Source organism: Trachypithecus francoisi, unplaced genomic scaffold (assembly GCF_009764315.1).
Source record: "Trachypithecus francoisi isolate TF-2019V2 unplaced genomic scaffold, Tfra_2.0 Lachesis_group4, whole genome shotgun sequence".
NCBI lineage: Eukaryota > Metazoa > Chordata > Mammalia > Primates > Cercopithecidae > Trachypithecus > Trachypithecus francoisi.
The window spans coordinates 129,743,771-129,770,658 of NW_022681469.1; the positions used below are offsets into that span (position 1 = coordinate 129,743,771).

The window sequence follows — 26,888 nt, forward strand, 5'->3', positions numbered from 1 at the left end:
CAGATGGCAGGAAAGAGCCTGAAATGAAGCTCTAGGCAAGCCCAGCTCCTGCCTCGTCCAGTGCTCACTGACCCACCCAATGGGTGTTGAGTGTCCTTGGCATGCCCTGCAATACGATTGCAAAGGAAATTTTTGCTACCAAATTGGTCCCTAGCCCCTGAGATTAGAGGAAAGACACATAATCAGTAGGCGAGAGAACACAGGAGTTTGCTGTCTGTGGGCCTTTTTCTTAATAAATGAAAGGTTGATTTATCTTATCTTTGTCTTACAGCATAATGGGGAATTTGGACAAATAGACCCAGCTTCAAATACTGGTTCTGCCGCTGCTGGCTTTATAACTTTGGGCAAATTTGTTTCTGTCAGCTTCTATTTTCTCATGTGGCCCTTGTAAGGATCCAATAAGAAAACCTACATAAATCCCCGGTCTGGAGCAAGTTCTCAGTAAGTGCAAGCTTTCTAAAAAAAAATCAATGTGCATGAAGATGTATAGATATATATGTCTAGATGGCCAGTTTTCCCCCTTCGTTGGCATTATCTTCCCATTCCACAGAAAAGTGTGCAGTTATTAGCAGAGCTGTCTGAAATCCAAAGCAATGCAAATGGTGCCCAGTGTCATCTCACCCAGCAATAGGTCTCTCACAGGTGAGGAGCTTGAGGCCTATAGAGGGACAGTGAGGGTACAACTGGATGCTCAGAGTCTTGGCCCCAAGCCTCATCATTTGCTATGTATCCCTGGCTGCACCCCATGTTGGTGGAGTTGGGTAACTGGGCACGGGCCTGCTCTCAGTTCTCCTCCATGAGGGGGACGCCACAGTGTCAAACCAGTCCCCATCCAGCCTAGGCTCTAGAGCAGTCAGACGTGGACTCTTGATGACTCAAAATAATTTCTCCATATTTCCCTAGTTTCCTGTTCTCATCAAGGTTTAGCCTCCACTGGAGTGCCAAGCCTAAGATTTTTGCTAAAATAGCCCTCTGTGGAAAGATGCTGTGGGTCTGAAAGAAGCCCTCATGCCCTTTGACTTGTGTCTGGGTGGCTGCACACTGGCTGGCTTTGGGTCCTGGCTGATGAATGGGTTCAACAGCCATATCCCATACCTTCACCACCACGGTGCCCGGTCACTGGGTGGGGTCAGGGGCCACCTCCATCACCGTTGGTGGCCAAGGGAGACCATGCTGGTTTCTGATCCCCCACCATTCCCCACCCCTTGTAAAGTGCAGAGGGGCCCTGGGCTGGTCTGCCTGGTTTCAGCTTTTCCATCTGATCTTGCAGGGTCTCCCAATCCTGGGAGGCCTTTGGCATTCACCCTTCTCCCTCAGGGGGACTGACTGTTTCCTTCTAGGTAGGAAGGAATTATTGTAAGGATCTCTTCCAGTTCCAACCTCATGGGATTCTTGTGGTGCTGATCTCCCGGTCCCTCCTTGTTTTGCAGGACGCTGCCCTAGGCCTCTCTCCAGCCCCAGTTATAACTGGACCAGAAAGCATGGGGCCCTTCCTCGCATCCTCACTCCTGCCCCACTTAAGAATCTGCATCTCCAGAGAGAAGGACGCTGTGCAGAGCTCCACCTCCAATCACCTGAGCACATGGGCACAAATGACATGACTTTTCCTTGTCATGAGAATCCATCGGAGACCGAACTAAGTAAACTTTTATTTCCATATCTCATTCTCTTGAAGAGAACACAGCCATAACTCTACAGAGGATAAACATACACAGTCTAATCTTTCTCCTGGCTGGGATGGTTTGTTGAAATTGGTGAAATGATGCAGACCCCGCTGAAATGGCTTGATAAGCGTTGTAAGTCCCATTTTGTGATTATTAAATCGGGAGGGTAATCCTGCTGCTTCTGGTCATTTTTTTTAAAAACCCTCTCTCTTACCTGAATCTAACTTCTTCTCATGTTGCACTGTGGTTTATACATATGTTGAGCTCATGTGTCTACCAACGTGTGTGCATACGTGCAAACTGGACTTCTTTACTTCGGGAGAGTGTCTGTGCCTCTAATTCCACTCTCATTTTATGATTCCCTCACTGGGTTGTTAGTGACATCATGAAAGAGAAATCAAAGTTTCAATGATTCATACTGCACAAGAATTAAGCTGAAGTAAAAATAGCTTATGCATTTTTCAATACACAAAGATTTCTGTTCTTAGAGCAGCTGTCAGCAAACTACAGACTACCGGTCAAATCTGGCCCATAGCCTGTTTTTGTATGACCTGTGTTAGCTACAAATTTACATTCCCATTTTTAAATGGTTGCAAAAATCAAAGGTAGAATACTTCCCGACACAGGAAAATTATATGGGATTCAAATTTCAGTGTTCATAAATAAAGTTTTATTGGAACACAGCCTTCCTCATTGATTTATTCATCATCGGTGACTGTTTTTCATGCTACAAAGGTGGGGTTGAGCCTGTAAGCAAAAAATATCTACTACCTGGACCTTTACAGGAAACGTCTGCTGATTTTCTTTTTTTTTTTTTTAATTTTTTTTTTTAATTATACTTTAAGTTCTAGGGTACATGTGCATAACGTGCAGGTTTGTTACATATGTATACTTGTGCCATGTTGGTGTGCTGCACCCATCAACTCGTCAGCACCCATCAATTCATTATTTATATCAGGCATAACTCCTAATGCAATCCCTCCCCCCTCCCCCCCCCATGATAGGCCCCGATGTGTGATGTTCCCCTTCCCAAGTCCAAGTGATCTCATTGTTCAGTTCCCACCTATGAGTGAGAACATGCGGTGTTTGGTTTTCTGTTCTTGTGATAGTTTGCTAAGAATGATGGTTTCCAGCTGCATCCATGTCCCTATAAAGGACACAAACTCATCCTTTTTTATGGCTGCATAGTATTCCATGGCGTATATGTGCCACATTTTCTTAATCCAGTCTGTCACAGATGGACATTTGGGTTGATTCCAAGTCTTTGCTATTGTGAATAGTGCCGCAATAAACATACGTGGGCATGTGTCTTTATAGCAGCATGATTTATCATCCTTTGGGTATATACCCAGTAGTGGGATGGCTGGGTCATATTCATAAATCTTTTTTTTTTTTTTTTTACAAATCTATTTTTTCATATGCTTCCACAGATGGATGAACTGGAAATCTGAGAGGGAATGGGATTTAAAGAATGTTCTCAACGTGACTGAACCCAAAGAGAAGCAGACATTTATGCACATGAGGTGCAGATCCCTTCTAATTCCTCTGCTGTGCACTGCCCATCAGAAGAAATCCCAGCCTCATGGAAGAGCTGTTGAAATGCCCATTAAGAAAATTTGATTCTGAAGTGTGACATCATGTCCTTGAAGATACACAATATCATGACAAGACGTGATATAATGTCCTGTGCAAATAGAAATTGCGTTTTCAGAGACCTGGTTGCTTCAGGAGGAAAGATACGGCTGTAAAAATAAAATCATAATTTATGAAACTGATGTTTGTGGTAGGAATGTTCAGCATTGAGGACTCCTCTTTACCATGAACCCCAAATTTTATGTTAGAGCCTCTGTGACCAGTTGCTTACCTCCTTTGCTCTTTTATTGACAAAACCTCATAAGGACTGAGTTTTTCATGCTTATTTATTTATTTATTTATTTATTGGCTTCTGCCTTCACACAGTAATATTGCTCAGGAAGGTTACTTTCACTTGATCTTAGCCAAAAGGCCGAGAAGCGATGGGAAGGTTACTTTCAAATTCAACTTCTTACATACCATTGAAGTAACATCAGGTGAGAATTCTTAGAACTTCTTTTTATAAAAAAAAATTCTAATGAGAACACTGTGGGATTATTCATTTCAATGCAGCAGGAAGTTTCAGAGAAAATAATATGCATATATTTTCTATGTGCTAGAGTATAGGAGGCCTAAGAAAAGGCAGGGAGATAAGTAGTTTGCCCATTTCATTTCCTGGGGTGAAATGTAAAAATTCTGTTATGGCTCATAACTGACACTTGCCCCAAACCCGAGTTATGTGCTCTGTTTCCACAGATGTGGTGGCCTAATATTGACACCAAGTATCTTTTTTCGGCTCAGGATCAGCCTGAAGAAAACGGAGGTATGAAACATGATGACACTCAAAGACACACAGATACCTCCGCTTTGACCGACAGGGTGGCGACACCAAGGATGACAGGGTCACCACAGAAAGGTGGAGCTGGGAGCCCTGGGCGCTCCCATCTCTGAGAGTCATAGGGAAGTGAATGGGCGAATGAGAGGTCCGTCTAGCAAGCACTGGGGGCAGTATGCCCTGAGTCCCCTTACCTTGTCTCAGCCACACACTCCAAGAACATCACCTCCTCCTCCCACCATCCAGCACATCTCATGCCTAAATAGTATATATTCATATTGAGGAGTCAAAACGATTGCCGGGCAAGGTGGCTCAACCTGTAATCCGAGCACTTTGGGAGGCTGAGGCAGGCAGATCACTTGAGGTCAGGGGTTCGAGACCACCCTGGCCAACATGGTGAAACTCCGTCTCTATTAAAAATACAAAAATTAGCTGGGCGTGGCTGCAGGCAGCTTTAATCCTAGCTATTCGGGAGGCTGAGGCAGGAGAATAGCTTCAACCAGGGAGGTAGAGGTTGCAGTGAGCTAAGATCACACCACTACACTCCAGCCTAGGTGACAACAGTGAAACTCTGTCTCCAAAAGAAGAAGAAGGAGGAGGAGGAGGAGGAGGAGGAGGAGGAGGACGAGGAGGAGGAGGAGGACGAGGAGGAGGAAGAGGAGAAGGAGGAGAAGAAGGAGGAGAAGAAGAAGAAGGATAATGAAAAGGAGATTCTGCTACTTATTGAGTGCCTTCTCTGTGTCAGTCATGGCACTGGCGATTCCCCAGGACTTTATCTTATTTAATTCTACCACGTCCCAGAGGGATGGTCATTGTTACCCACATTTTTTAGATGAGGAGACTGGGGCCCAGGAAAGTTAATTATTTTGCCCCAAACTGTACAGCTGGAAATCCTAGGAATATAAGCCTATCCAGGTTGACTGCTCTTTCTCCACACCCCTCACGGTTTCTCTAATAAAATGAATCAGACTGAGACTGCACTGGGGTGATTTAGGGTTCACATAAGAAGGAATTCCCCAAGAGCCAGTGATGTTGCACATTGGAAAATAAGGAGGGGCCTTGTGGGGTGACTTTAGGCGGATCTCAGGTGACCCATCCCGCTTGTCTGTGGTGGATGGCAACTGTGGATTTGGATGATACTTTCTAGAAGTTAATATTTTTAAATCTATAAAGTTCTAAACCCATTGGCCAAGTTATGACTTAATTAAGAATTTCTAGGCTTCTCAATCTCATTGGCCATCATACCCAAGAAACTTAATGTGCCAAGAAGTTGAGTGGGCCATCACAGTGGACTCCACTTGCCTGGACCTGGAGGCTCAACAAGATAACTCAGACAGAGGCTGAGCCACTGAACCCTGCTGACTATGACACTTCACACTTTTGCTTTCTCTCCTCTCTGATGTTAATGGCTCATCTCCCCCAAGGTTCTCTTTTCACCTTTTAACCATGTGTCTGTCACCTCGGCTTGTTAATGGCTTTCGGGCATCCTGAGGCACAGCACAGCGCACTGCCACTCCACAGGGACTCCTGCCAGCCTTTCTCCTTGGTTAGGGGTTGCTTACAACTTGTAAATCAGCACATTAGTCACAGCTAAATGTTTCCTGAAGAACTTTCCAAACAACCTGGGAGTGTGGGTTAGAACCGGGGACAGTGACAGGTGCTTTCAGGACACAAACCACCTTGTGAGCCAATCCATGGCAACATCTGAGGATGACACCCTGCAAGGCAAGGCCGCTCAGCACCTAGAGCGCCTGAAGAGGACACATTCATCTGGAAGAAAACAGGTTTAAAATAAAAGAAATTGCTACTGCCAGAACTTCCCTCAGGAGTCCTGGTTGAGTCCCCACTCTTAAACTTAAAGCCTCAAATATCAGTTTGAGAAATGTCAGCTTGTTTGGAAACTCATCTGTTCTAGCTTTGGATTTATGAACAGGGCATTTTTATTTTTTTCCTTTTGAGAACATGGATGACTGTGTCTGCACAGAACAGAGACCCCCACACCCTGTTGCGCTGTGGGGACCGAAGAAGCCGGGGGGAGTCCTGACACCTCATGCCATTCTGGAGAGCCACACAGTCTTCGGTGTTTGCAAGGCGACTTTCTCAGGCCTTGGGGCCTAGGCCCTAGCGTTATCTAGCCCAACAATTAGAGACGTTCAAAAGGGGACTGGGTTGCCTTTTGAGGGACTGAGCTTCTTGTCACTGGAAGGGTGTGGCAGAGACAGCAGAGATTGTAAAGAGGGAGTTTCTGCACCAGGTGAGCAACCCAGTTTCATACACATTTGCCAAGGAGCCACTGTAGGGAGTGGGAAGGTAATGTGGTGGCTGCAGGCCACCTGTGCAGTCATTTGCTGGGTTTGTTCTAATGCCTCAGGTTAAAAACAAAGACATAATAAACCCTCCATGTAGGATTGGACTAGATGTCATTCCCATATGCTGCAGTCCTCGGGTAATGCTGCAGCAAGATCACTGCCTCACTCATATAATGCCCACCTTCTCATTTATGAAAAATCAAAACAATCTGGTTCTGCAGGAAGGAAGCTGCAGTCAGAAAGGAAAGGGTCTGTGCAAAGCTGTGACAGGAGAGCAGTGACAGGAGAACAAGCAGCTACAGCGCTGGGCTGCCCCCTCATTGACTTTTTGGAGATGACAGAACCTTCTCTCCAGTTTTGTTTTTTTTTAACAAAATAAATTCCTGATTCATGGTACCAATATTCTACTGATGTGTATTTCAATATAGATATTCATGTAATAGATGCTCAATAAACACCATGGAGGGAATGACATAGATTTCTCTCTCAGCTATAGTACTGACTGACACAACAGATTTCAGCCCTTTGGAGGAGGAGTAATCACAGGGCTTTTAACTTCTCAGAAAGGTGGGTCCCGAAACATACTGCTGTGGAAAGTCTACTGCCCTGGATGATGCAATCAGCAGTTCTGCTGATATTAGACTAACAGAAAGCTTGGGTCCACCTGCTATATTTTGGTTTACTTATAACTATCATTCAAACTAAGACACCTTTGAGAGTGAAAGGGGATTCTATTAATAATGACACTGAGGTGACAGGTAAATAGGCATTGTCCCTGAGAGGTGGGATATTTAGCCATCTGCCTCAGAACCCATGTAATCTGAGGCTGTCACACATTAATCGTAGGAAAGTAAATGGCTCACGTGGAAACAACTTTAAAGTCATTTTCTTTAACTCTCTTACTTTACTGAAGATACTTAGGTCAGAGAGCTTAAAAGGCTTTGCCCAAAACCACGCAGCTTGGTGGTACCAAAGTCAGGCTAGAAGCCAGGACAGTTCATTCCCACCCAGGGCTCACGGGCTCTTGTCATTTACTCCTCTGTGTGCTTAGTCCAGGATACTCACTTAAGGCAAATGTGGTAAAGAAAAAGACACAATGACAAGCTCTTACCAAGCACAAAACAAGCATTTGGGCATTGACTTCCCAGGTGATTTTAGATAAAATACCTCATTTCTTTGCATTCTGTTTCCTGACCTGGAAAATCAAGAGAAATAACTGTCCTGCCACCTCTGGGTATAGTTAGGAAGAATAAGATATAAATGTAAATAAAGAAGCACACTGAGCCCTCAGGCAGAGAGGAGTGTACATGTACATGTAGAGTGGCGGGTGTTATTGCACTATGAAACTATCCACAATGTACTAGTGGACCAAGAACTAAATAGTACTCCTGAGTCCTGAAGGTGATAAAGTGAGCCACAATACCTAACTTACCTCATGAAGCAATAGTAATTTATTGCAGGGAAGGGCATGAGGAGAGACTGGAGGAGGGGCAGATGGGGAGCAGGGAGAAGACTTAGTCGCTGTAGCCACGATGTCCCTAACTGAAGAGTAGAAAATAATGAAGACACCGACAGCATGCTTCATTTCTAAACACTTGCAGAAAATTTTAACATGTGCTTACTATCCCTTCCCTCAAATTCCAGTGCGATTGTTTTATCCAAACGGGAAAAACTCAATAAGCAAAAGTTCCTGAATTCCTGTAGGTATTAATGAAGCATTGGATGAATGCCCCAGCTTAACTAACGTGCCTTCCACTTGCCATCCTGGCAATCAGCCACTGGGGGTCAAAAGTGATAGAGCATTGTGCGATTGTAGGTGGGACTTGCTTCTCAAGGTGGGACTTTGCTGCACACTATAGAAATTGGTTGCTTCTGGTGAGGACAAGTCTCCGATAAACTTCCTAGGTATTGCTGTATGTGACATTTGCACAGCTTTCAGAATGAGACTTTTATTTGAATAGTCTCCTGGCGTCCCAGAGGCAGGAGTTTTAAGCCAGGTGACATGTCCCAAGAAAGTCAAGTGCTGGGTGCAGGAAGAGCAGCTCAGTGTGTGAGCTTCTGCTCCCCAGTGTCAGCTTCACTCTATGGGCATCTCATGGGAACCTATGGCGGTAAGTGTGTGGAAAAGGTAACAGGGAGAGAAAGGGAGCTCACTGGCAGGGCAGGAACTGATGACGAAGGATGAATTTGCTATTTTGCACCAAACTGGGGCTGCTTGGGTTGTTACTCATGTCTTCTTTTCTTCAAGGAAGAAGGCAATCTGTTTCAAGCATGTCCTCTTTACGGAAATCCAAAAGTCTAAAACACAGGAGCAACATCTCTTGGGCTACTTGTGACTTTTAGGAATAAAATTAAGTCATTTAGGAAATGATGCTATGGGTTTCTTTGAACCCAAATGTCTAGCCCCAACACGTGAGAGGTGCGATCTGACCAGAAAGCATGCGGACTTTCCATTCCTAGTCCCTTAACAGGCAGTAAAGGTGATGACATTTTCAAGTCTAAACACAACATTTAAAGCTCTGTTTCTTTTATTCTGAGACTTTCATGCAGGGCACGGGGGCTTGGGCAACACGAAATATAAAATTGAAAAGGTGTCTTGGTACCAGGGTTAGAACTATCAGAGAAGAGAGAAAAGTGGTCAATTTAAGTAAATGGCTTTTAAGAAAGGACATTTCAACAGGCTTAAGGGATCCATTGAAAAGCCTGCAGAGAAAGGAGATCAAGGGTCAAATAGGGGTCCCAAGACAGCCAGGTGCTCTTGTAGAAAAACTTCACAAAACTCTTGTATTGTTACCATTCCCCCAAAAAGGATGCAGGCGCTGAAAGGCCATCCAGTGAGCAAACCACGGCTCCACAGGAACAGGGACACACATCAAAGTGGCCATAAAATTGTGAGACTGACTCATTCCCAAGGAAGATGAGAGAAAAAGAAGAAAAAAAAGTGTTCAAAGGAATTCAGGAAATCTGAAGCAGGAGACAAGATATAATTTTTCAAGGGGCACAAGAGGAGAGTAAAGGGAAATGCTGTCCCTTTCGTATGTGGAGGAGAGAAGGAATCACAGGTAACACTACCCTATCTCTAGAGGGGTAAGGAAGGCTTATTTAGCCTGTGAATGTAAACTGAAAATGAAAAATAAGAGTGAGCTTTCCTTAAAAATATACCGTGTTTTACACTTTTTGGAGCACTCTTGTGTCATCTTGAAAGTCAATGGAAAGATCTGGAAGGAGGGGAAAGCAAAGGAAATAGAAAGGACCAGCAGATCGGATGCTTACATCTGTTTGAGTCATGAGGCAGAGTTTGACTTGCACAATCTGAGGACGTGTGATCCAGGCTACCAAGGGAATTGCTCAGGGACTAGCCAGGTGGGAAGCAGAGCTAACCCTGATGAATTAGTGGAGTAATTTGAGATAAACCTCTTTAAACTCAGTCCCTATGCCAGAAAACTCCTGCCAAGGAAAGATATAATGCTAAACCACTTTGGCAACATTTAGAAGGAACCAGGGAATGGAGTAACATTTATTTATTCATTTATTTATTCATTCAACGAACATTTGTTGAGAACCTGCTGTGTGTAAGACACTGTCCAAAATGCAATGACAACCAACATAGGGTCAAACAAATAAGCTTTCTACCAGATCAGTCGAATTAACCTTCATATGACAGCCTGGAAAGTTGGGTTCGAATTCATCACCACAATCTCTCTTTACTTTGAAAGTATTCTAGTGTGTCTCACATGTTATAGTCCTCAATAAGTGAAGACATACTACGTGTGCTTGTGCACAGAGAACATCTGTGCTTAATGAATGCGTCGACACACACCATGAAAAGCGTCAATACTTACATCTCATCTGATTGTCTAACTCTATTAAACAGATGGAGCAGATGCTCTGCAGATGAGGAAACTGACATTCAGAGAGGTTAGGTACTGTGCCTGCAAACCCAAAGCTGGTGAGTGACACAGCCAGACTTGGCACCAAGTCATACCATGTAGTGAAGTTTTTCAGGAATAGATTTTTCTTAGTGTTGCATATGATGGAGCAGAAGACAAATGTACTAATGTACAGACCGTAAAAGGCCAAATGTGAGGATAGAACAGCACCTGTTAGGGCCACCAAATAAAACACCAGGTCACAGGAAGTCCAGTTACATTTGAATTCCAGATATGTCCCAAATAATATTGCCCTTTTCTTTATTTCTTTAGCTTTTGCTTTATTTTCTGGTTTGAGTGGTTTGTTATCGTTGTGGTTAAATTTGGCAATTTGGCAAAGCTTTCTGGGATCCATTGGTATAAATTGTGTGCCTAGGGCCCTTATGCCGGGCACGATGGCTCATGCCTGTAATCCCAGCACTTTGGGAGGCTGAGGTGGGCAGATCACAAGGTCAGGAGAGCGAGACCATCCTGGCTAACACGGTGAAACCCCGTCTCTACTAAAAATACAAAAATTAGCCGATGTGGCGTCATGCACCTGTAGTCCCAGCTGCTGGGGAGGCTGAGGCAGGAGAATGGCGTGAACCCAGGAGGCGGAGCTTGCAGTGAGCCGAGATTGCATCACTGCACTCCAGCCTGGGCGACAGAGCGAGACTCTGTCTCAAAAAAATAAATAAAATAAAATAAAATAAAAAATAAATTATATGCCTAGGGCCCTTGTCATGCACTTTTTTGGAGCCAAAGTGTCAATTTCTCCCAAGAAAATGGTTTTGGGAGCTGCGTTGATTCATGTAATCTGAAGTTTGCTGCCTTCTTTAAAGGAGTGTTCCGATCTGATAAAGCAGGCAGGCAACCCAAAAAGCAGAGGAATAAATGTCAATGAGACTGTCAGCTGCCATGCGCAAATGCTGACTTGAGCTTTACAGATACATCCATCCTCCTTAACCCTCATAACAGTGCCTGAGGGTCAGCTGTGACCTTCTCCATCATACAGCCTGTGAAACTGAGGCCCAAACAGATCAAGTGTGAGTGCTGGGGATTAAACTCATGCAGATCACACTGCGCTCTTTGCCATTAAGCTCCAAAATGAGCAAATGTGCTTTTTCCAGAAATTGGACCTTAGCTGCTTTTACAGTATTTCTTAACAACTTCCAGCAATGAGACTTGCACCAGAGACAAAGAGACCCTGAAGTCGGAGGACATGTGAAGAGGCCCAGGAGGGCTGTTAAGATGTGACAAGCAATGGAAAGGTGTCAAGATGACAAATGTGATCTTGCCCCAGGCACTAGAGTTTCCCTTTGGGGACCAATCTAATTAAATGAAACTTTCACCTTCCTGGGCTGGGTTGGAGCTGTTAACATCTCCCCATGGAGTTTCATCCTCCCTCACTTCCCAGGAGTCCATCCTGTGGGGCACTCAACTCGAGGCCTCACTCTTCTACTCCACTGCCCTTCTGCCTCTAGAGCCACCAGCAGTCACAAGAAAATGAGGACAAATGTGCCTAAACCATGGATGCTTGGTGAGAGAGCTCTGTAAGGGAGCAAACTGAGATGATCTCAAGTGTGCATCAGTGGGCACAGAAGTAAGAGGTGTAGAGTTTCCCGGTACTTTTCCGCTATCTGTTGTCTTTGCCAACTAGAAGCAAAGAGTTGTGTCCTTTAGAGTCTTTGACTTTAAGTCCTTGATTATCTATCCTGCTTCTTCAAAAAGAATCTACTTTCATTTCACCTCTAGCATTCACGGAATGGGGTGAAGAGAAGGGAGAGAGAGTGGGAGAATGAGAGAGAGAGAGAGTGTTCAAAGTCAGACCTGTCGTGGGCCAAACCTCCCTTCCACCCCCACAAGTCTGCCCACCACTCTCTCTAAAAGGCTTTTTGTATGAACGATCCATACAAATTCAATTTGGGACTCTCAATAGAAGGGCAACATAGAACCAAGGGATAGGCGGGGTTAAAAAAATAAATATATAGATCATGGTCAGGCAGGGAACTTTAGTTGACAACATTACTCTCATAGCCAAGGGTTGAAGGCCAGGAAAAAAACGTGGCCCCAGATGTTTCAAAGATGTTCTGATCATACCTAAAAACGGTTGGTACATTCTGGAAGAACTAGGTAAACTCATCAGCAGTCCAGAGACATGAATAAAATTGTGACACTGCACCAGCTATATAGATAATGAGACATGGTATCTGAGGAGGAAATCACAATGACAAAATCTAACCTGTCTCTTATTCCACATTAATGAACCCCATAGATAAATCGTTTTTTTGTTGTTGTTTTTTTTTTTTTTTTTTGAGATGGAGTCTCACTCTGTCACCCAGGTTGGAGTGCAGTGGCACGATCTCGGCTCACTGCAAGCTCCACCTCCCAGGTTCATGCCACTCTCCTGCCTCAGCCTCCCAAGTAGCTGGGACCACAGGCGTCCGCCACCACGTCTGGCTAATGTTTTTTGTATTTTTAGTACAGACGGGGTTTCACCATGTTAGCCAGGATGGTCTCGATCTCCTGACCTCGTGATCTGCCCGCCTCGGCCTCCCAAAGTGCTGGGATTACAGACATGAGCCACTGCGCCCGGCCTCCATACATAAATTATTACTCAAAACTATATCACTGGCCTATGTTGGTATAGCCTTCTAGTTGCGTAAATCTCTTCTTAGTGAGAGTTTGCTATGTGTCAAGCTGTGTATGCACAACCCTGTTTAATCCTCTTGACACCCAGAGCTTGCTCTTCCCCCTGCCTAACACTTTCCCCAGAAAATCACACAGGAGACTCCTTCACTTCCTGACAGTTTGGGCTCAAACAGCAACTCATCAGAAAGGCCTCTGGGACCATCCTACATGAACTAGCACTGTCCCCACCATCCTCTGTCCCCTCATCCTGTTTTATTCGTTTTCATGGCTCTTATTTTACATACGGTTTTCTCGCCAGCATTCCCTATGGGCAAGGTCAGACTTTAACAAGCATCAGGAATGACTTTGAAAGGAACAAAATGCAAGTCAAAAGGGAAACACTCATCTTGGGGTATGCATGTGTGTCTGTGTGTGTGCACATGTGTGTGGGTTAGGAACAAGCTCTGTCCTTCCCCATTGACTTGGTGTTAGTGCTGCTTTATGGGAGAATACTCAGGAAGATGTTTTTGTTTGTTTTCTTTAACACATACACAGTAGTTCACAATGTACAAAGAAATTCTGTGTTCTCACTGGAGCTTTGCAATGGTTTCCTCTCGTAGATGGGCTGGCTTTGTGTATTTTACAGGTGAAGAAAAATGAGACGACATGCAAAATGTTTTGAGGTTAGTAAATAGGAGAAAAGGAGCCCAGAAACTTAGTGCATCAGACACTGGAGGAAACCCTACTATAAGGAAGTTGTATTTATAAGCCAGTAGCCAATCAGGGAAGACCAAAAGGAAACTGACCCAAACCAGCTTTTTCTTAGTGCACTCTAAGGGAGAAAACATGTGGACACTGGAGACAGGCCAGGGTAGTCTGACTCCCACCTCCACATCTTAATTGCTATATGCCCCTGGGCTTGTCATTTTGTCCCTAGGAGCCTCAGTCTACTGACCTGTAAACGGAAATGGTAATGTCTCTTTCAGAACTTGCTGTGAGGATCAGAAGTAACACACACAGAGGGCCTAGCACAATACCTGGCTTGGTGAGCAGTAAAAAAGTCACACTTCCAAAATCTATTGCTAACTAACTTACCAAAGACAAGGTAAAATCTGGTCGGCTGACTTTCTAGATAAGGAGTATTTTAAATATGCTAGTTACAGTTTTCTTAGATTCTGAAATTTAGAGAAAAATCTACCTGTGAGCTTCCTCTGCAGGGTCTCTGCCTTATTTGTCTTCAAGTCCAAGCTTAGTACTGAGCCAGCTGGTTATTCTTGTCACACCTAGTCCATCATCACAGTCCAGGTGCCTCCCACCTCTGCAGGTGGCCCCTTCCACCCAGGGCTCAACTTTCATTCTTAAAGCACTGTCCCTCCCACCTGGACCCCACATTCCCTTATTCAAGACCCTTCCCCTCACATACCCCTGCCATCTCCTGGACTTTAAGCACTGCTTCTTATCAGACTTCCTACCTCGGGCACAAGAAAAATCCCTTTCCTCAAAGCCTCCTTTCCACCTTCCCTCTCCATCAAACCATTGCCCGAGCTCCTCCAGTTTTTCCAGACATCACTGATGTCTGGCATGACAGTTCTGGCATGGGTAACCCTGGTGTACTTTGCAGCCCTTCTTCCCACCGTTTACCTCGGTAGCCCCAGATTTTCTTTCTGTCCTCTGTGCCTTTGCATATTTGAGTCCTTCTTCCTGGAATTTGGTGAACTGTTATTTACACTTTGCAGCACAGTTTAATATTGTCCCCTTCTTGACTCACCTGGGAGGAGTTAGTCCCATTCTCTTCTGCCCTTCCATGGGACTGGGGGCATGCCTCTTACAGATTTTGCGTGGACATCTGTCTCACTAAGGGAGAATTGACTTGCAAATGGAAACTATGGATACCATAATTCTGCTTCTTCCTCTGGAGCACCCTCTCGGATGTTCTCTGGTGTAGGCTGATCTGGCTTTCTGGCCGTATGAGATGTCCTGCCCTCCCCCCCACCCCCCGCCCGCTGCCACACCAGCCTTCTGTGACATTCTGCACCAGGGACCACAGTAAGGAAGAAAAAAAGGGAGGGAATGAAGAAACATTTTCATCCTTCCTCTCACCAGAATGCTCCCTTGGAGACAAAGGAAGACAATATATTCTGAATACATCCATTCTTCTCTACTAACATCTTTTCACCCCTCTGACAGGAACTTCTTTTCCCTGGGCCAAGTTTGTGTATACCTCCAATAGCTTCTTTCTCATGAGGCTCTCAACTTCTCAAACAGTTCCATCAGGTCTCTCCACCAGCCCTTGACAACTACCTGGACGTGTCCAAGCTGCAGGTTGAGCACATCCAGGCCTCTATGTGGGATCCCCACCACAATGAGCACAGTGTGGGTTTTCCTTACTGCAAGCTCCAGCATCTGCTTTCAGACCAGCAGCCCAATCTTCCCCAAAAGGAAAGAGTGGACCCACACTGGAGGCAGAGCTGGGATGAAATTGTGCATGGTTTTTATAGCTGCGGTGGGATCTTATTTACGAATGTGTATCTAATGCTGTTTGTGAACATTTAAACTGTCATCATGGGATTTAACATTTTGATGTAGTCAATTCTGCTGCAACATGACATAAGTGTTTTTAAAATTCACCAGGCTATGCAGAATCACACAAGAAAAACAGGGCTCATGGGAAAAACAAAGTTAGGGCACAGCAATCCAAAACTTCACTAGTGACACATTTAGAAAAAAAAAGAACAGGAACTGGGTAAAAATTATGATAAATGATTACACATGATGAAGGGTTAAAAGTATATAGAAATATCATAATAAATAGGGTGTTTTACCTTGAAAAGAACTTAAAAATCTGCTCGAGGGAATGGGAAGGGTTACAGTTTGTGAGGTTACTGTGAAGTGGTGCAAATAGTATCAGCATGCAGCCACTCTCCTTTTAGGGAAAGATTGGGCTGCTAGTCTGAAAGCAGATGCTGGAGTTTGCAATAAGGACAACTCGCACTCTGCTCATTGCGGTGGAGTCCCACATAGAGGCCTGAATGTGCTCATCCTGCAGCTTGGAAAAGTTCAGGCAGTTGTCAAGGGCTGATGGAGAGACCCAATGGGACCCTTTGCATGACAAGGAAGCTACAGAGATACACGCAAACCACTTGACCCAGGGACAAGAAGTCCCTGTCAAAGGAGAGAAAAGATGTTAGTGGAGAAGAATGAGCATGATCAGGATGCTTTGTCTTCCTTTTCTCCAAGGGAAAACCCTGGGGAAAGGAGGGATTAAAATCTTTTTCTTTCTTCCCTTCCTTTCTTTCTTCCTTACTGTGATGGTACAGAATGTCACAGAAGGCTGGTGTGGCAGCAGGGAGGGGGCCAGGACACCTCAAATGATGAAAAAGCCAGTCAGCCTACACCAGAGAACATCCAAGAGGGTGCTCCAGAGGAGGAAATGGAGTCATGGCATCCGTAGTTCCCATTCACCATTCTGGAAACAGGCAGAGTTGTAATATGAGATGTTGATGTGTTAGCTCATAATTTACATGGTGAACCAAAGTAGTTGGTAGATATTTGAGATGTATGTGCGGTTGCATAGTCCCACACAGCTCACTTCAGCTAGGTGCACTTTTCTGCATTTGCATAGTGTTTCTCCTGGACAACATCATGCATATAATACTCAAATTATTCTTTAATATATCAATTGCATTCGAACACATTTGCATTTTTAAAACATGTGCTATTGCAGAACTGACTGTTCCATCCAGCAGGCTGTGGCCAAAGTACTTGCCCTCACTCATGTTTTAAAATAAGGACATTCCCCACCTTCCACCCCTCACCTCTAATCACATCTGTAAAGTGATGGGATACAATTTTGAAAGATCATTTGAAAATAGGAAGCATCTATTTTTGAAAATGTTTTTCATATTTTACCAGAACTAATATTGTCATCAAATCTCTTCCAAATAATATAAGGAAGGACCGTTGGCTCACAGTCTATCTCTCTGAGACACACAACTTTCTTTCCCGGCTTATATGCCCTCCTCGGTTTTCTGAAGAGTGTCCCTGCTTTTGATCAGGTCTGTGGGCTGTTTTTGCAATCCAGCCTCACTTTCTGCCTAAAAGAACTAGTTATAAACTTGAAAAATAAGAGAAAATCTTCACATAATATGGAAGTTGGCGATTTCGCTTCAGTAGATTATCCTCTGTGCCCTAATTGGAAAAAGGTGCCTCATTTGGATGGAAACCTTGTGGCAGGGTGACACAGCCTGGCCAATTGTGCATGGTTGTGCTGACTCCAGCTTGACCTGAGCTGGTCGCGTGTACTTTGGTTCCATAGCATTGAATATTGGACCTGGAGACTCCCCGACAATGAGAGAGGAGCACTCGAGGGCAGGGAATGAGAACCTGTCCTGAGACCCTGAACAGATGTGAGCAGGAGAGAACCCTGCAGACACTGATTGAGGGTTACCCAGGCAGGGGCCTGTGTCATAAGCTCAGTCACAGTCCAGGCAAGGGAGGTGGGGACCAATGCCAGCCCTGGCAGCCAGGCAGAGAGGTCAGGGCCGGGCAACCACGTCACCATGCAGCATGTTCTCAGGTAGCTGCAGTGTCCTCTGGCCTTTGTTTCCTGGGCCTGAGTGTGTAGGTGCCTGAGGCTATGGTAGGCTTTTGGGCAGAACGACAACTTCTTAGAATCTGGGAGGGGATGCCACCCTACATCAACCAAGGAAGCCTTTTATGACCAGGGAAGCTTGGGAGATCCTGACCAAGGACAGTGACTTTCAGAATTCTTTTTAGCCGTGGAACTTTTCCAAGAAGGAAACATTTGCAGAACGCGAGGCTGCACCAGGTAAAGCAGGGAACGGGCTGCACCCTCATCCCCACCTCCAGCTCTTTCTCCTCTCCCTCCTCAAGGTAGAGATTCCTATGGTCACAGAAAAGAATTCGAAAACCACTGATTCAGTCCAATATCCCCATTGTCCAGATGAGAAAGCTGAGGCCCGGAGAGGTTAAAGTGCCCTGCCAGTGATCACACAGTAGGAAGTGACAGGGCCACTTTGTGAGCCAGAGGCACTCAGGTTTGCCTCTCTGTCTAAAGCCAGGAAGACGCTTACAAAGCTGGAGAACCAGGTAGCGGAGAAAGGAAAGGCTTGCTCTAAGCTGTGCCTAGGATTTGAGCGCAGGGCTTTCCCCTCTCTGCACCTCACTAGATTCATGGCACAGCTGCCACATGAATGTGGAGAACAGAGTATGTGTCAGAACAAAATCTCCAAGAGGATTCAAACAACACCAGGGCCATGGGATGAATGTTAGTGCCCCTATTCCATATTCACACATTGAAACCCTAATCCTGAATGTGATGGTATTAGGAGGTGGGGCCTTTGGGAGTGTGGAGCCCTCATGAATGGGATTAGTGCTCTTATAAAAGGGATCCCAGAATCTAATTAAACTAAAGAACTTCTGCACAGCAAAAGAAAGTATCATCAGAGTGAATAGGTAACCTACAGAATGGGAGAAAATTTTTGCAATCTATCTATCTGACAAAAGGCTAATATCCAGAACCTACAAAGAACTTAAAGAAATTTATGAGAAGAAAACAAACAATTCCATCAAAAATTGGGTGAAGGATATGAACAGACACTTCTCAAAAGAAGACATTTATGCAGCCAACAGACATATGAAAAAAAAAAAACTCGTCATCACTGGTCATTAGAGAAATGCAAACCAAAACCACAATGAGATACCATCTCATGCCAGTTAGAATGGCAATCATTAAAAAGTCAGTTAACAACAGATGCTGGAGAGGATGTGGAGAAATAGGAATGCTTTTACACTGTTGGTGGAAGTGTAAATTAGTTCAACCATTGTGGAAGACAGTGTGGTGATTCCTTAAGGATCTAGAACTAGAAATATAATTTGACGGCCGGGCGCGGTGGCTCAAGCCTGTAATCCCAGCACTTTGGGAGGCCGAGACGGGCGGATCACGAGGTCAGGAGATCGAGACCATCCTGGCTAACACGGTGAAACCCTGTCTCTACTTAAAAATACAAAAAACTAGCCGGGCGAGCTGGTGGGCGCCTGTAGTCCCAGCTACTCGGGAGGCTGAGGCAGGAGAATGGCATAAACCCGGGAGGCGGAGCTTGCAGTGAGCTGAGATCCAGCCACTGCACTCCAGCCTGGGTGGCAGAGCAAGACTCCGTCTCAAAAAAAAAATATATATATATATATATATATATAATTTGACCCAGCAATCTCATTACTGGGTATATACCCAAAGGATTACAAATCATTCTACTATAAAGACACATGCACACGTATGTTTATGTGGCACTATTCACAATAGTAAAGACTTGGAATGAACCCAAATGTCCATCAATGATAGACTGGATAAAGAAAATGTGGCACATATACACCATGGAATACTATGCAGTCATAAAAAAGGATGGGTTCATGTCTTTTGCAGGGACATGGATGAAGATGGAAATCATCATTCTCAGCAAACTAACACAAGAACAGAAAACCCAACACCACATATTCTCACTCATAAGTGGGAACCGAATGAGAATACACGGACACAGGGAGGGGAATATCACACACCAAGGCCTGTTGGGGGGTAAGGGGCTAGGGTAGGGACAGCATTAGGAAAAATACCTAATGTAGGTGACAGGTTGATGGGTTCAGCAAATCACCATAGCACGTGTATACCTATGTAACAAAACTGCATGTGCTGCACATGTACCCCAAAACTTACGTATTTTAAAAAAGGGATCCCGGAGAGCTCTCTTGCTCATTTTTTTCCCCCATATGAGGTTACATAGAGAAGTAGGTGGTCTGCAACCCAAAGAGGGCCCTCGCCAGAACTCAATCCAGCTGGCACCCTAATATCTAACTTCCAGCGCCCAGAAACTTCCAGCGCCCAGAACTGTAAGAAACAGGTTTCTGCTGTTTCTAAGCCACCCAGTCTATGGTGCTTGGTTAGAACAGCCCAAATGCATTGAGACACCCAGGGACCTTCCCTGAGTGAGAAAAGCATCAATTCCATGCTGAAGCAGCAATGAAGCACAGGGTGGTAGTGAATGACTTTGAACTGAAACCACCCCATTTCACTTGCCTGTTGAGACTTGGAATAAGTGTTTTAAAAGAATCAGAAGGTGACAGGATTTGCTTCCATTTTCCAAGTCACTTCACTTTCAGGGAGAAGTCACTCGGAGCCAGAGCTTGGATTACTTGTGCAGACTTGTAGCCCAGTGGAGGCTCTATCTGTTTGTCAAATCTTTCAGGCCTCTTTGCAAGTGGCGGCCAGTAACATAGGTGGGTCACGGTGAAGCATCTGAGGATGATCTACAGCTGCAGATCCAGGAGGTGGGAGTGGGGAGCAGAAGACACAGCGAAAAGGGTCACATTCTTTTCCCTTCCATTATGGTTATTTACTTTTTTTTTTAGAGGGGAGAAATCAGATAACAAAATCCAGTCTCCTCGATAGAAGAGAATGAAAGAGACAGAGAAAGAGGTAGAGGAGGAGGAAGAGAGAGAAGAAGAGGGGAAGAGAGAAAGATGAGGGATTGGGGGAGGGAGAAAGAAGCAAGAAAGAGAAAAAAGAATTTTATTTTCCCATGCCACAAAGGAAGACATGAACATTAACATGAACTGGACAATGTGTATTTTAGTATTTAAGAAAAGGGATTGCATTCCTTTAGTTTTGGGGATAACAAATCTATATTTGTAATGGGAAGCCCTATTGATCCCCATAGGCCACCAACCCCAACCTTTACCATGCTACGCTTCCTATCCATGACTGTGCCTCACATGAAAAGGTCAAGGGCAGCTGGAGGCCTTGGATGATGAGGCACAAACCAGGTCTCCTGAGAACAGTTGCAGCCCACAGTTCTGGTTCACTCCTTGGGGCAAAGCTTCCCAAGGGAGGAGAGGACATGGTTTCTACCAGGAGCTGACTGCACACTCTGGCTTGAGTCCTGAGCTGCGTGATCATCCTCCATGTGGATCCTGTGGCACTGGGGCCTTTCAAACCACCCCTACTCTGGAAATCACTCAGTGAACGCATTCAAGAGGAATAAAGGAGGCTACACAGAGCCCAGGGTGTGTTCATGTCTCTACCCATGATTTTTCAGTGACAGGTCAATAAAAACTCATTTTAAATGGCCTTAAAACAAACCAAAAGTGACAGGGGCATTCTCTGAAGCCATTAAGTTGAGGGTAACTTGTTACCAGAAAATATAACAGAACCATGCCCACCTCAGAGCATGGCTGGGAGGACCTCTTGAGACGCATGCCTGGTGTGTTCGGTGAGGGGCTGAGTGTGGTAAGAGCCCAACTAATACCAGCTGTAATTATTCACGTTCCTCTAACATAGCTATTTTATGTAATCTCTAACCTGAGAAGTATGATTTTCTGCATTTTGAGAGGTATGCCATTTAGAATGTAGGTCACAAATCAATCAAATTAAAACACACGCACATCCTCCCATCTCCCTTCCTTTGGAAGCCTTACAACAAACCGCTTAATGTATGTTATTTGGAACCAGATGAAGTGCTCACAGTGCAATCTACAAGTGTGATGCCAGCAGAATCTGCATTTTTGATAAAGAGTCATCATCACTTGGCTATTCCTGTCTTCAAAATAAATACATTTTATAAAATAAAGAAAGAAAGAAAAGATGTGGGGCCAAAACTTAACAGAAAGGACTATCAATGCCATCACATTGAAAAAATGCATTCGAGGTTAAATATTTTACTTGGTCTCTATCAGCTCTTTCCACACCACCCAACCCCTTAGTCTAGCATAGACACACCTCATTTTATTGCACTTCACAGATACTGAGTTTTTTACAAATTGAAGGTCTGTGGCAACCCTGTGTTGAGTAAGTCTATCAGCACTCCTTTCTAACAGAATTGTTCACTTCCTGTCTCTGTCACATTTTGATAATTCTTCAATATTGAAATGTTAATCATTATTGTATCTGTTATGATTGTGACCAGTGATCCTTGATGTTACTATTATCATTATTTTGGGGCACCACAAACCACACCCATTTCAGAAGGCAAACTTGATAAATGCTGTGTGTGTTCTGACTGCTTCCCCCTTCTCTCTCTCTCTCTCTCCTGGGGCCTCCCTATTTCCTGAGACACAACAATATTGAAATTAGGCCAATTCATAACCCTACAAAGGCCTCTAAGCACTCATATGAAAGGAAGAATCGCATGTCTCTCACTTTGAATCAAAAGCTGACAATGAGGAAGGCATATTGAGAACCAAGATAGGCCCGAAGCTAGGCCTCTTGTGCCAGACAGTCAAGTTGTGAATGCAAAGAAAAAGTTATTGAAGAGAATTAAAAGTGCTCCTCCAGTGAACGCATGAATGATAAGAAAGCAAAACAGCCTTACTGGTGATATGGAGAAAGTTTCAGTGGTCTGGATAGAAGATCAAACCAGCCACAACATTCCCTTAAGCCAAAGTCTAATCCGGAACAAGGCTCTAACTCTCTTCAATTCTCTGAAGGCTGGGAGAAGTGAAGAAGCTGCAGAAGAAAAGTTGGAAACTAACAGATGTTGGTTCATAGGTTTAAGGAAAGACACCATCTCCATAACATAAGAGTGCCGGGTGAAGTAGCAAGTGCTGACAGAGAAGCTGCAATAAGTTATCCAGAAAATCTAGCTAACACTATTGATGAAGGTAAATACACTAAACGACAGATTTTTCTTTTTCTTTTTTTTTTTTTTTTTGAGACGGAGTCTCGCTCTGTCGCCCAGGCTGGAGTGCAGTGGCCGAATCTCAGCTCACTGCAAGCTCCGCCTGCCTCAGCCTCCGGAGTAGCTAGGACTACAGGCACCCGCCACCTCGCCGGCTAGTGTTTTTTTTTTTTTTTTTTTTTTTTTTTTGTATTTTTTAGTAGAGACGGGGTTTCGCCGTGTTAGCCAGGATGGTCTCGATCTCCTGACCTCATGACCCACCCATCTCGGCCTCCCAAAGTGCTGGGATTACAGGCTGATTTTCAATGTAGATAAAATATCTTCTATATTGGAAGAACATGCTATCTAGGACTTTCCTAGCTAGATAGAAGTCAATGCCTGGCTTCAAAGCTTCAAAGGACAGGCTGACTCTTATTAGGGTCAAATGTGGCTGGTGACTATAAGTTAAAGCCAGCACTCATTTATCATTCTGAAAATCCTAGGGACCTTAAGAGTATGCTAAATCTACTCTGCCTGTCCTCTGTAAGTGGAACAATATAGCCTGGATAACAGGCTGTTTAAGCTGCTGTTGAGACCTACTGCTCACAAAAAAAGATTGCTTTGAAAACATTAGAGCTCATTGACAATGCACCTGGTCACCAAGAACTCTGATGGACATGTACAAGGAGATGAAAGTTGTTTTCATGTCTGCTAATATAGTACCCATTCTGTAGACCATGAATCAAAGATTCATTTTGATTTACAACTCATAGCATATAAGACATACATGTTTTAAGGCTATAGCTGCCTTAGATTGTGATTCCTTTGATGGGTCTGGGCAAAGTAAATCGTAAACCTTCTGGAAAGGAATCACCATTCTTTTTTTTTTTTTTTTTTATTATACTTTAAGTTCTAGGGTACATGTGCATAACGTTTATATCATGTATAACTCCCCAGTGCAATCCCTCCCTCCTCCCCCCTCCCCATGATAGGCCCCAGTGTGTGATGTTCCCCTTCCCGAGTCCAAGTGATCTCATTGTTCAGTTCCCACCTATGAGTGAGAACATGTGGTGTTTGGTTTTCTGTTCTTGCGATAGTTTGCTAAGAATGATGGTTTCCAGCTGCATCCATGTCCCTACAAAGGACGCAAACTCATCCTTTTTGATGGCTGCATAGTATTCCATGGTGTATATGTGCCACGTTTTCTTAATCCAGTCTGTCACCGATGGACATTTGGGTTGATTCCAAGTCTTTGCTATTGTGAATAGTGCCGCAATAAACATACGTGTTTAATGCCATCAAGAACATTCGTGATTTATGGGAGGAGGTCGAAATATAAGCATTAACAGAAGTTTGGGGGAAGCTGCTTCCAACCCTCATGGATGATTTTGAGGGGTTTAAGGCATCAGTGGAGGAAGGAACTGCTGATGTAATGGAAATAATAAGAGAACTAAAGACAAAAGGGAGCTTGAAGATGTGACGGAATTGCTGCAGTCTCAGGATAAAACTTGAATAGACAAGGAGTTGCTTCATATGGATGAGCATACGTAGAAACAAAGTAGTTTCTTGAGATGGAATCTATTCCTGGTGAAGATGCTGTGAACACTGTTGAAATTACAACAAAGACTTGGAATATTCCCAAAACTGAGTTGATAAAACAGCAACAATGTTTGAGAAGATTGACTACAATTTTGAAAGAAGTTCTATTGTGGGTAAAATGCTATCAAATGGTATCCCATACTATGAAAAATATTTTCTAAAAGGAGAAGTCAATCCCTGGGGCCAACTTCATTGTTGTCTCATTTAAGCAATGTCCCCCATTGACCACAGCCTTTAGCAACCACCACTGGGATCAGCCAGTAGCTAGCAATACTTAGGCAAGATCTTCCACCAGCAATAAGATTATAATGTGCTAAAGGCTCAGATGATCATTAGCATTTTTTAGCAAGAAAATAAGTATTTTTAAATTAAGGTATGTACATTAGTTTTTTTAAAAAAAGAAATAATGTTATTGCACACTTAGACTACCGAATAGTATAAACATAACTTATATGCGCTGAAAAACCAAAAAGCTTGGGTGACTCCCTTTATTGTGATAATCACTTTATTGCGGTGATCTGGAATCAAACCCATGATATCTCCAACACATGCCTGTAATAGTCTAGTCTGTGTAAGTTATAAAATAATAGGCTTTTCCAGGATGATACAGCAGAGAAAATTTGATAAAAGTCACAATCTACTAATCAACCAAAGACAAGCTGTGGCGTTCTGAGTTTCATTAGGTTAATTGTTTCTCCTCTCCCATAATATTAATTGGAAATTAAATGTGGCTTTTTCAGACATTTACACAAAGTTTGAAGGTTTTAGATTATTGGCTCTATTTTCAGTCCTGTGTGCATAAATTTATACATATAATGAATACTGCTTAAATTGGAATGAACTCAAAAACTATGCTTCTGTTTCAAGATCTCCTATTATTTAGTAATACAGTTTAACTTAACACATTTATTGAATATCCAAGATGTGCTAGATGCCAAAATATTAGCCATGAAATTATTCCAGTTTTCCAATAAATTAAATTGAAAATCTATTTTAAATCTAAGGCAATAATTCATGCTAGGTTGCAATGCTCATGCAATTTAGGAGAAGGTATTTTCTAAGATTTTTAAATTGTTAAACATTTTAAATATTTCAATAAATGTGTGTTAAAGGAATGAATGTCTGTTGCAGTTAATGTTCATTAGTTGACCAAAGCTGTTTAAAGGATAGACTGTGGACACCTCTATTAACAATGCTACTGAAGTTTAGCTTATGATTATCATCTGATTTGTGGATAGTTAGTCTTTCAAAATTATGTTTGTTGGCCGGGCGTGGTGGATCACGCCTGTAATCCTAGCACTTTGGGAGGCCAAGGCGGGTGGATCACCTGAGTCAGGAGTTCAGACCTGCCTGACCAACATGGTTAAACCCCATCTCTACTAAAAATACAAAAAATTAGCTGGGAGTGATGGCAGGTGCCTGTAATCCCAGCTATAGAGGCTGAGGCAGGAGAATTACTTGAACCCAAGAGGCGGAGGCTGCAGTGAGCCGTGATCACGCCATTGCACTCCAGCCTGGGCAACAAGAGTGAAACTCTGTCTCAAAAAAAAAAAATTATGTTTGTTGATAATTTTTTCCTGAGACAAATTGATGGATTCTTTTTAACACCCTGTCATTTTTCTCAGAGCCCTGAAGAAAGCAATGAAGTAACTCAATCGTTAGTTTGAGAGCAGAAATATCAACACTTCTATAAGGTATGCACTTCTTCGTCACAATGGATACACAGTGTCATCGAATATTCAATAATTAGACTCCAGTGAAAAATATACATGATTCAAAGCTGCCGTGTAAAATAGAAATTATTAGCTAGTTGCTAAAATTGCTATAGCAGGCTTTTTAAAATAAAAGATTGAGAGTTGCCAGAAAATTCTGGACTTTGAGGCTATCTGTTCCATGCCGACAACTGAGGGGTAGCTGGAGGGTCGCTTACTCCAGAGGCTGCTGTGTGGATCCACTGGCAGGTAAAGCAGGGGACTTGTCCACACACCCTCTACCATGTCATCACACCGGCCATGCTGCTGGACCAAGCAGCACATGCCATGAAAAGTGAAGTCAGCCTGTCCCCATCTGCCCCTCCCCAGGTTCTCCTTTCCGTTATGTGAAAGTGAAGCACAATGCAAATCTATGGTGGAAGAATGCCCTCTCTCCTTTGTTTCACAGCAATTGTTTTCCATGCAACATCTTGAGCATCTCAGGCTTTAAATAAATGGAATAGAAGCATTAACAATGATGTCTCTCTGACAGGTGTTGGTACTGCTTGTGGCTTCCTAAATCTGAGTCCATGTGTCCCTGTACCCCTCTATCACCTGTCACAATTCTTCTAAATTTCCTCCGTCTTCTCAGCTTCTTGGTGGTCTATTTTCATATCTGCTTACCCTTATCTTGAATCATTTTAGCTGATAGGCATATCCTTGAAAAAGTTGTGTAACAGATTTTTTTTTTTTTAAACTCCTCTAACAACTACCAAGTACTTAGGGAGCTATCTTGGTGGCCTGTGAGAGTGACAGTCCAAGACTCGCAGAAAGAAGACAGTGATTTCTGTATGTTCCCACGCTTGATCATCTCCTGCACTGAACACCATGGGATCCTTAAACTTTTAAATTTCAGCTACAATGAATCCATTACAAAGGAAAACACACTCAGCTGAGATACCTGTTTTTAAACCTATTTCTGCCCCCAATAAATTGTGACTTTTGAGAAGAAAT

At 43.7% G+C, this 26,888-nt stretch overlaps 1 long non-coding RNA gene across 1 annotated transcript; it reads left to right on the plus strand.

Moving 5' to 3' along the window:
• The first annotated feature begins 285 nt into the window (after positions 1 to 285).
• LOC117073238 lies at positions 286 to 3,826 on the plus strand. The gene is made up of 3 exons (XR_004433180.1): positions 286 to 441; positions 1,431 to 1,796; positions 3,095 to 3,826. It is a non-coding gene; the product is annotated as an uncharacterized LOC117073238 (long non-coding RNA).
• The last annotated feature ends 23,062 nt before the right edge of the window (positions 3,827 to 26,888 follow it).